This window comes from Astatotilapia calliptera, chromosome 7 (assembly GCF_900246225.1).
Source record: "Astatotilapia calliptera chromosome 7, fAstCal1.2, whole genome shotgun sequence".
NCBI lineage: Eukaryota > Metazoa > Chordata > Actinopteri > Cichliformes > Cichlidae > Astatotilapia > Astatotilapia calliptera.
The window spans coordinates 48,946,463-48,957,659 of NC_039308.1; positions in this window are offsets into that span (position 1 = coordinate 48,946,463).

Here is an 11,197-nt window from a genome sequence, read left to right on the forward strand (position 1 = left end):
CTTTAATAGGACCTTAGCTCTATATCTAATTTACCTAAGCTAGGACACTTTCGTTCAGTACTACTGTGAAGAACTCTTAGCAAACCTAAACCTAAAAGTCTACAACAAGCAACACATAGTCCGATAGAGCAGTCGGCGACACACTGGAAATCCCAAATGCCCGGGAGAGCCAGCAAGTGCTACATACGACTGAATTTTCATTAGCTAGCTGGTTGATGTTGGAGTACAGATTTTTCCCTGGGGGAGGGTGGCTGTCAGGAGGTTAACAACCAGTCTGTGTGACTGGAACTTTAGATGGAAATCTGTTCCCATGACAGGGCTTTCCTTTTGAGACATTGATATGAATGTAGTTATTTCATATAACTCAAGGTATTCAGAAATGTAAATGTCAGCTTTTCTTCCACTTTGCCTTTCATGTCCCAAGAGAGGATGCATGGTGCTGGCACAAAAATAACTCCAACTGCAATACATTAATTTCTAAGAGCCATGAGAGTGGGCTGCACAGTCTCACTAGCCAGGAAAAAATTGTGCCTCATATGCCATAGAATCAGACCCAAAAAATACCCATACCCTGCTCCCATCCTTCAACGAATACACAAAGACACACATGCATTTATTGTGTTTATGATATACTTGTTTTACTGTATTGCCATTTTGTTAAAAATATTTCCATGATATGTAAAATCATAGCTGCGAAGAGAAAATACCCCCCCCCCCCCCCCCCACCACCACCACCACCACCACATATTTAGATAACTAAAGTTGTAAACTTTAACCATCTTTGGGTTAAGCTTGTGTTAAGCCTGAGTCCTCTGCCACTATGTCAGCACTTTTTAATAAAAAATTAATTGATCTGAGGTCACATAACATGTGGAAAGATTTCAATGCAACATGGAAAGCATGGAATGAGGCACAGTGGTTCTTTCGTTGCATTTGGCTGATCCCTTAGTATTTCATAAACCTGCATTCATCGGCTTCATTTTCATGACTTTGATAAGTAATTCTTTCATGCCATGTCTTGGCATTGTGGTTGTCCAATTCTGCCATCATGGGGCCTGTAAAGTCCCCGTGACAGTGTGTTTAAGTTTACAGATAGTTTGCTACATCCAGCCTCTAATCTGCAAGATTTACTGCATACCTTATTCACCCCCTGTAATTATCAAACTTCCTAATAACTCACCTCATACATGTAGAACAGCTTCTAACCCCACATATCAGGACACAACAGGACCTACTGAGATGTCAGTTTCAAACTGAAAACATGAGGACGTTGCCATAGTGACAGTCACCACTTAAGCCAACTCTGGTTTAAGATGTGTTCACTACTCTTTTGCCAAATCTGAAGATCTTACGGAGGGAACTTCGAGTAGTATATTTAAGGAAAGAGAAAAGAAGGGATATGACTCAAGAACAGGATTACTGTGGGTCACAAATCACTGTTTGTTTAGCTGTGAAGTTACTCAGGCTGTGCATAAAAGATTAATAGAAAAAAAAAAATTCAAGAGATAAACACACATGTAAAGGAAGCCCAGACATCTTCTGTCAGAATTAGCCAATCCTGACGTGACCACTGGAAGGTCGGGTCATCCACTCGGCTGTGATTCACCAATGCTATCATGGACCCCGACAACCACAGTACGTCAACCAGTAGTCTGAGGGAAGGCTTTGGGGTCAACTTTCTGCTAATGGCTCAGCGCAGCAGCACAAGTGTCTGGTCAGACCTGCTAGTCAGGCACCACACCCTGCCAACAACCACCATCTGACAGCTGCCGTTGGCTCGACAACCTGTGCGCTTGGGAAAAGTCCACTGAAGGCCAAGCAGACATTATGGACATGAGAGGACAGGAGCACGTTTGGTGTCTGTGCACCCCATCACTTCAGCTGCATGTAAAGCAGGTCATATTCTTTAATGGTCCGAGTGATGAGAGGTGTAACTGCAGGTTGCAGGCCAGAGAACTGGCAGGGATTTAAAATGGATTTTACTGCTGCTCCAAGACCTAATAGCACTTCCCAATGAGGTCTAATGCGTTTATGTATTTGCGGATCACATTTTACTGCAATTCAGCTCAATAAAACAGAAAAATATCAGGGTAGAAGTTTTCTTTGGAAGGATGATATGCAGGTCTAAATGCAGAAACCATGACACTTAAAATTAGAACCATATTAATTTTTCCTCTGCCTTCTGTCCAAGTCTGCTAATTGATAGAACATATCCGAAATCTGGTAAGGTGATCCTAAGATGAACATACTGAGCAACTATTCTTTCAAACCGCAGTTTCAGTCTGTATGTGGTCAGAGACTAATTAAAATCATCAAGGAGGGAATTCAAAGTCCAATAAATATTTTCCTAATCTTTCGCAGCTTTCAACAAAATGTGTGGGATTATTATGTACAGACATAAATTTGATTTGTTGTGTTTACAGAACTCAAAGCAGAATATCTGAAATGATAATTCAATGAGCCATCTCATTTCTTTATCCTCTAATTAGATTTATAACGCATATGGCACTTCACAGCCATATTAAAGTGTCACAGAAGATGGATTACAAAACAAGTATCATACATAGACTCGCATGGAAATAAATATTGTTCAGATTTTCTGTAAATAACGACCATATAATCACCAAGTTCTGGCTTTAAGCAAAATCTGTACTCGGTTTCTAAGAGGCCTCGTTAAATTCAATTACTTTGTGGTATCACAAAAAGAAGTTTAACAAACACACTGTTGTTTTGATGGCTGTGTGGTTCTGCTCAACAAGTTGACACCTGCTACACAAAAACCGACTTATGGAACACATTTAAAGTGTATTCTCCAATACACCGAGCAGCATTCAAACAAACAGAGATATCCGCAGCAGTAGTAAAGCCTTTTAAAATATAAAGAAACTCTAAAGGTTCATTCCAAATAACAGAAGTTAGTTTGAATATTAGAATAGAGCATTGCCAGGCTAAATAAACGTTTTATTAATCTTCTGTTAATCTTCTCATTCAAGCTGGTTTCCAAGAAAATCAAAATTGCTGTCGACTGGTTTACCAGTGTGGTTGACTCAGTAAAAAACTGCCGATTTTTCTTATGAACTCTCTTTCAGACTTTCTCCCTGGTAACTTTGGTGGAGCGTTATAGAAGCACGGGGATTTAGAAGAAGACTGTCAGTGCCAGAGCCTTGCCTTAAACAAAGACATGTGTTACCAAAGGGATGTCAGCCTGCCCACTACCCAGCACGGTGTAACTCAATCTCCCCACATTCTCATCCACTGAGGGTAGGGGGATGGCTTCTTAGGAAGAAAGGGTTAAGTATGTTGATCAAAGACTCAATGATGGACCAGAGGACTTGTCTAGATCATCACTCTGACCTCTGCACATCCATCAGCCATTAGGAGGCCACGGCTGAGGCAAGGCCCAGTTGGTGTGGATGCAGCGATGGGGGTGGTGGCGAGGAGATGACGGTCTTTGGGACCTGGGGTGCTTATGGGTCTGTGTGGTAAAGGGGAGTCAGTGGTGAGGGTGAGGTGGGGATGAGGGGGTGGGGGTTGAGACCCACAGAGACAAGAAAAAGAGGGGAAAACTGGGAGGAGGGTTGCTGGATTAAAGCCCCAACCAGCCTTTAACTTCTCCCAAACCACATGAAGTTGGTGTCCAATGCCCTACATATTCAAAGGCATGTACACTAGCCCACTTCCAGCCCTTGACACAGATGGAGATAGAAATATACAAGTGCTGGGCAACCAGTTTCTCTAATGTTACTTTCTCTGTGGTGCACTTTGCTGACAGACTGAGTTAGCCATCGACTCTGAGCAGGAGATGGACAAGTTCACTGGCGTTAAGCAAACTTTCTCTACATGCTGCTCCTCGTTGTCTGCCAGAAATGCTTAAACCTCTGCTTAAACCTCCGCTACTCGCTGGGTTTAACACAGCTGAGAAAGCCATTAAATGTCACAATGTCACAAGATAATTTGTTTGAACAACAGGGCCCAGTGTTTCATGCAGCACGCTTAGCTACAGGTTGAGCTGGAGCCGTTTGTGTGTTGTTCCGGTGACCTTCCATCCCCATGGAAAAGCAATGGATTCAGCAGAATTTTCCATGTATGTGACCCACATCATGGAACCTCCTCACCACCACCACTGCTCTTTCCACAGGCTAGACGGGGAAGGATGATACACTGGCACTGAATTCCACTGGCCCTGGCTGTCTAGTGGGGTTGGCTACTCCCGAATTATCCTCTGAAACTGACTCAAAAGTGTTGCTGTTTAGTGGAGGAAAGAGCTAAAACCTTGTTGCAGATGCAGCAATGTGACAGTTTACAGTAGGCACAAGGTGCACAAATAACTGTGGATTTTTTGGGTGTAGTTGCTGAGAATACTCGATGAGAATACTCGATGCTGTATAAGTTAACAAAGAACTAAAAAAATAATAATAATAAAATAAAATTACAAATCACAGCTGTGGAGTGTCAAGTTCTGTGGTTTCAGCTGCATAGTGCATTGATGTTGTTTTATCAGAACAGATCATGAAGTCCAGCACTTGAAGCCTTTCTGGTTTTCTATGGTTTGGACTGAGCTAGTTTGCTGTAATTTCAGTCAGTTCGGTTTATTATTTGCATGCTGGGATATGCCAAATTCCATTTTATAAAAAATAATGGTTTATAAAAAAAAAAAATGAATTGCTAAATAATGAGTCAGCTTTTGTCCTAGGAAATAACATGTGCTTAAGGCCTGGAAAATGAATTACCAAGTTACAGTTTTTGTTGTGAAATTCATTATTCGCTTCCTTCAGGACGCTTGTCTCTCTGCTTTGCTTGACAGATGCCGGGGGGGTTGAAGTGCTAAGATAATCTCCCTAAAGTGGCCTGTAGTTTTTCCCCCAGGTGGAGTCTGCTTATAGAACCCCGACCTCACTTCACGAAAAACAAAACATGAGGAGAAAAATAACCTCAAGGAGAAGTCGTGGGCTAGCCAACCACTGGACACTGAGCAGCACAAAAGCGCGTGTGGGCCGTCCTCGAACTCCCTTCACCAAATGTGTCCACATAGAAACCCACTTCCCATAGAGATGTGTCGGTCTTCTCACACACACACACACACACACACACACACACACATGCATGCAGACAGAAACACAAAGTACCCGACAAATAAATCCGCCGAATGAGCTTCGCACACGCATGAACACATACAGCAGCGCCTGGGGTTAGACCCATCCCATCATCTCAGACTGCTGATGCTGTCCTTAATGTAGCTGTGAGGCCCGAGGGCGTCACCACATAAGTATTAACCTTGCACATATTTTACAAGCACTGCTTAGTGCCCCAGTCCAATATAAACAGGTGTGCATGCCAAATTGGGCGTCATTACTCCCCAGGCTGTCTTGTCTGCTTATTAAGATATAGCTCATTTTGATACCTGTGACTCTAAAGGTACTTGAAGTTCTTTAACTGGACATTTTTAATGTTCCTTTTGGTTTGTTTTTATATATAGGTAAAAAAGTCTGTGGGACTTGGCCATATTCTTCTTTTTCCTTCAGTCGTCATGCACAAAGTTCTCCATTGTCTTTGCAGAAAGGACGAGAGACAGTTCGGCAAAAAAGCCCAAAGACACATCAGAAGCCGAGACCAACGATGGTCCGTTTTATTTTCTTTTTTTTAACAATATAGATAAAGATGGATGAAGGCAGTCAGGTAGTGTTCAGAGTCCTCAGTCTGGGGTCTTGATGATCCCCACTTTGCCTTGCGGTTTATGATGTCACACAGGGTTTTGCCTTTGAATGGCCATGTGTTCCTCACCACTAATATCAAACAGATGATGAGAAACCTCCAAATGATGGTCTTTCACAAAGACAAGCAGTCAAAACAAAGTTATAGGAACACAGAAAAACACCACTCCAACTGATCACATGACAAAGAAAGACTATGTGTTCTTAATTACAGCAGGCTGTGCTGTGGGCGGCCTTATGCTGTATTGTCTGCTCCTCTGCTTTGTTGAAAATTTAATTTGAAACCTGCATCATCATGGCACTGGCTGCATTTCTGTTCTGTTCGCACGGGCTGCTAAGAGATGCCCTTTGCACAGTAGCACTTTTATGATTTCATCCAGAATCCAGACTATATCCCAGAATAACAAACAAAAAGGTTCAAAGGAATGCCCCAAAATAATCTGTCATCCACGGGGCTGTTAAACATCCCCTGCCTCTACTTAGGAGAAGTCTGTAATTGAAGTGCGGTGTCTGGAAGACAACAATCTTTCTCACTTGGTGTCTGGCTAATCTCAAGAATCAGCTCAGTAGATCTTTCACTCCTTGATCTTAGATTTCATCCCTTCATTTGGGTCATTTTCTTTCTTTCTTTTTTTTTGCCACCCCTTTTTGTCTCTTCACATATCATCACGTGTCGTATCTGTAAAGGGCCAAGCTGTTAACCTGAATGTCCATTACGAAAGTTACAAGTTAGCGAAGGAGGCAGGATACTGGAGAGATTTCAAAGAAATTTCAGAACACCCTTCTAACATCACAATAACAGAAACAAAGGCTGGATTTAACTTTACTATCCTATCAAATTTAAATTAAAAGCTGGTTTGTACACCTTTGGCTTAGATCCATTAAATTACTTAGACACCCTAAAATCTCTTTGCAGCACCGGATTTGAGAATTGGACTGTGTTGAGTCATTTTATTGGTTCAAAGGACAAGAAAGTAAATGACCCCATAGGACTATGATTTTTTCTGTCTTCCCTCTTCTCTTCAGCTTTCATGAATGGAAGCCGGCAGTCTTGTTACTCCTTCACCTAAATTAAAAGCTTCCCATGGCTCACAAAGCTCTCATGTCCCTGACACATTTTGCCATACAGTGAACTCTGAACAGTATGATAATGTGTTAAATTTACATAAGGTAAATGCTTGGCCTTAACACAGGCAAGGTTCATCCATTCCAGCAGTTATGTTACCTCATAACTAATTTTCCATGAATTGGAAAAGTGGGCACACTGCTCCCAGAAGTGAGATGGACCAGAAGCATTAGCTTGCAGAATATATCCCAATGAACTAATGATCCTGACACCCAAACAATAGCAGATTTAGAAGAAGGCACACACAGCAGACTCTGTTTTTCTATCTCATATTTTTAATGACAAAATGTTTGTCGGAAACAAATGGATTTATTTTTCTCAATCCAGGGAATAATATGGGGAGCTTATATGGTTCCGGTCCCCTGGGCTTCAGACAACTAACAAAACACATCTTACTTCTGCTCTGCTGCCCGTCCACAATGCTTTTCACATACAGGAGGATGAGCGCGAGCCTCCGTTTAATTGACAAAGTAGCATGGGTCTCATACATATATCCATTACATAGCAATAGACGAAAGCCGACAAAAGTCTGGAAAGGTCATTTGTTAAATATGTAAAGTTATGAATGATTTGAACATTTAATAATAATAAATATAAATTAAACATTGGATTTAATCGTTTATACAATACACAGAATATCTTCTTTTTTTACTAGCTTTGCTCTAGTTTGTCGCCAACTTGCACCGGCAGCTGCTCCTTCTTATACAGTGTACCCACTATTTCTCCAATGCATTCTCAGTCAGGCCCTCTCTTAAATACCCACCCTTTTCACTTGCTGTTTCCGGCTTCACATGCACCTCCTTTCATCAAGCCATCCCATCCATCTCAAAAACACCCTCACAAAAGAACTACACTCTTGTTTGTGTGTCCAAAAACAAAGAGGCACACTGAGTAACTTCCTATTCACATCAGGTGATTTGCATGAGGGATCTCTCCCCATTTAGTGACTCCAAAACGCTTTTGCCAACACAGAGTGGATGAGGAGGCTTGAGGGTGGAGACAGCTATCCTTTCACTCTGCATGCTAAAATCCTCAGTTCGACTCTTCTTATCAGCCACATCGGATTTTGAGAGTAATATCATCCACACTTGGAAACATAATAGAAAACAGGGAAAGTAAAAGCCCTAATAATTCCATTTAATAATGTTGAGCTTTAACTGTGTGTAGAATTAAAATATTAGTGGTACAGATTTTACTATTTTTCCCCTCTTCTTTCTGTGTTGTGATCACTGACACAGACAAGAAGCTCCTTTCCATACTGGAGCGAGATAATTGACTTCTGTTCCATGCGTGCCACAATCAAGACAGCAGACCACAGCATATTACGAACATGTGCTGTGTACAAAATAATGTCAAAGTCAGCAGAGTGCTTGATTTATTTATTTTTGATTTTTAATGATTTATGCTTCCTAATGCACTTGCCAGTTACTATATTAAGCGTGGTTGGAATGTTTGAATAACAGACTTTGGCATAAAGTTTGGCTTCAAACCTGGACACACATACACGCACACACACACACGCACACACACACAATCAACAAATTTAATGTGTGTGTTTTCCTTCGAAGGGAGAAAATTTATGAAAATAATAGCTTTGGATGTTTGTTGGAACAACCGATACGGGCAACTGAACACCAGGCAGGAACACTCTTGTACCAACAGGCAGTGAGCAATAAAGTGAAGAATGTGTGTTTAGGGTTCAGCTTTCTTTTATATTTCAGAATGCAATTCATCATTGAATCAAAGACGCATCAGATTTTTATGTGTGGAAATGTGTTTGCATCTGAGTCTATTTCTTTTAATGGCTCTAACTGGAGTTATTTTAGGCACTATTTCAGGAACAATGAAAACATGGCAGTGTAAAAATACACGCTAGAAACTTTTTGTTATAATAAGCTATTTAATTGAGTAAATGTGCACAGTTATGGATGTAATTGCTTTGTTTAATCCATCTGAGTTGCGCCTTTGCTGAAATGAAAAAGAAAAGCTAATACTACATTTTAAATGACTAGGCTACATGGTTTTATGTGTAATCATAAATGTGCAAAAGTCATTCTACATCTCAAATATATTAATTAACATGTAAATGAAGATAAACTGGCCTAGACGCTCTTTCACTGTCACATGATTTTAACGTGGTGTTGTAGATTAAATGTACCAAACAAACAAAAAGCAAAAAATGGTTAAAAGAATCTGCTAGGATAGATCGACTTTTTACCTTTCTCATACTGCATGTATTAAAGGAATAATTTGACATTTTAATGTATGTATACTTTATTGATCCCCATGGGGAAATTCCTCTCTGCATTTAACCCATTCACTCAGTGAAGCAGTGGGCAGCCATTGGGTGCACTGTGTAGGGATGGTACCTTGCTCAGGGGTACCTCAGGGTAGTCGTCCAGTGGATTCCAACCCTTGACCTTCCGATCATGGGGCCACCACTCTACCTAGTGTGTGAATGCGAGAGTGAATGAATAGTGGTATTGTAAAGCGTTTTGGGTGTCTTGAAAAGCGCTATATAAATCCAATCTATTATTATTATTATTATTATTACTGAGCTATCCCTGACAATAACCCCGATTCATTTACTTCACAACAGTTAAATTGTTAGAGAAGACTGGCAGATTCTACTCTCATTATCTATGCGTCAAGTCTGGAGCTAGAGCCGGGAGGTGTAAAAGCTTAGCTTAGCATAAAGATTGAGAGCAGGTCTAAACAGCAACCTTGACATCCTCTAAATTTAAACATGTCATCATCTCTAAAAGCGATCAATTAAAGAAATGCTACTACTTCTGCCAAAACTGAATACAGGTTGTGAAACCAAATATTTATGGTCTTAAAGGGGTTTGGATGTGCTAACACCTTCAGGCGCAATGTAGATTCTCTTTGTACTTTATAGCAACACCTTTCTATTGGTTTCATTTGTGACATTTTACTTAAAAAGTTGGGTATGAGAATGCTGAAACATCTCAAATTTGTCTCAAGTTGAATTTATCTGGAAAGAAAAACAAATACTGCCCCATCTTTCTGCTGTAAACATCTGTCATTGAAAAAAATAATAATAATTGAACTTCAACAAACTTCAGCAAGCAGCTTTCTGTGTACTCTGTGAAACAACATATTATAAGATATACGCTATATGGGCAAACCTCCACATTATAGCTACAGGAGCTGCTCAGCCATGGAAAGCAATGCCATTAAGCTCCCGGTACACTGAGCTTTGGAGCTCTGCAATTATTGAGTCCACAGAGAGTTTTTTGCTTTTATGCAAAGTACGCGTCCACATTCAGCAATTACGTTGTCTGACACTTTGTGGGTGAGTTACTGTGGTTCTTTGAAAAACAAACAAACAAACAGTTTCATCATGAACTGTCGAAGAAGGAAGAAATTTCACTAACTGACTTTTGCAGTGGTGGCATCCCATTACAGTAATAGACTTGAATTCATTGAGCTTCACTGAGATGACCCATTCTTTCACAAATGCTTTTAAAGGCAGGCTGAATAACTAGAAATAAGTCTAGGTGCTTGACTTTATACACATGTAGCAGTGGGACTGAAAAGACCTGAATTAAAGATGAAGAAATGTGTCCCAATACTTTTATCCATATAGTATACTTTGGGTGCCCTTACCAATAAAGTACTTTTTTTTTTTTTTACAATTGCTTATTTCTATTTTCTGCCACCATGTTATCATCTCTCAGCCATTACCATAGTGAGCACAATGTGATCATGAATCCTCAAGTAAGATCCAAGTTGTAATAAAGTGGAAATATCCTTTATTATTGTTACAGAGGAGAGCTTATTTAGCCAGAAGTAAAATGCCCCTATAGCCAAAATGGGAATAAGCAAAAGAAAATCAACAGTTCCAAGTTAGTCTTTGGTTGAATTTGAAAAAATTATCAATAAAAAAAAGAATTAAGATGAACTGCAGGTTAAACTTCAGTTGATATTTTAGCATTGAACCATCAAACTGAGTAAAATGGGAGCCATTTAGTTCTCATAGATTAAAATAGAAAATATAGGTGCAGCACTTAACACATCCACATCCAGCACAGTTTTAATGTTCATGTTTAATGAATTTAGGAAGGATCTCTGCAGTGTTTTCATGCTACTGTCTTTGAAATTGCACAACCATTGAAATAGTTGTTACTGCTCAGGGAGCGAAAAAGGACTGCAAACAAGCTAAACTACAACATAGTAGAGCCCAGGTGTCTGAAACATGTGAAACATGCTGTAAAGATCTCTTCTGTTGTCAACACACCAGTAGCTATGACTTTTTTTTCTTTTCTTCTTCCTTTTTTTTAAAGAAAAGATTAGGTTTTGTAGGGGTTTGGGGGGGGGGGGGGGGGGGGGGGGGGGG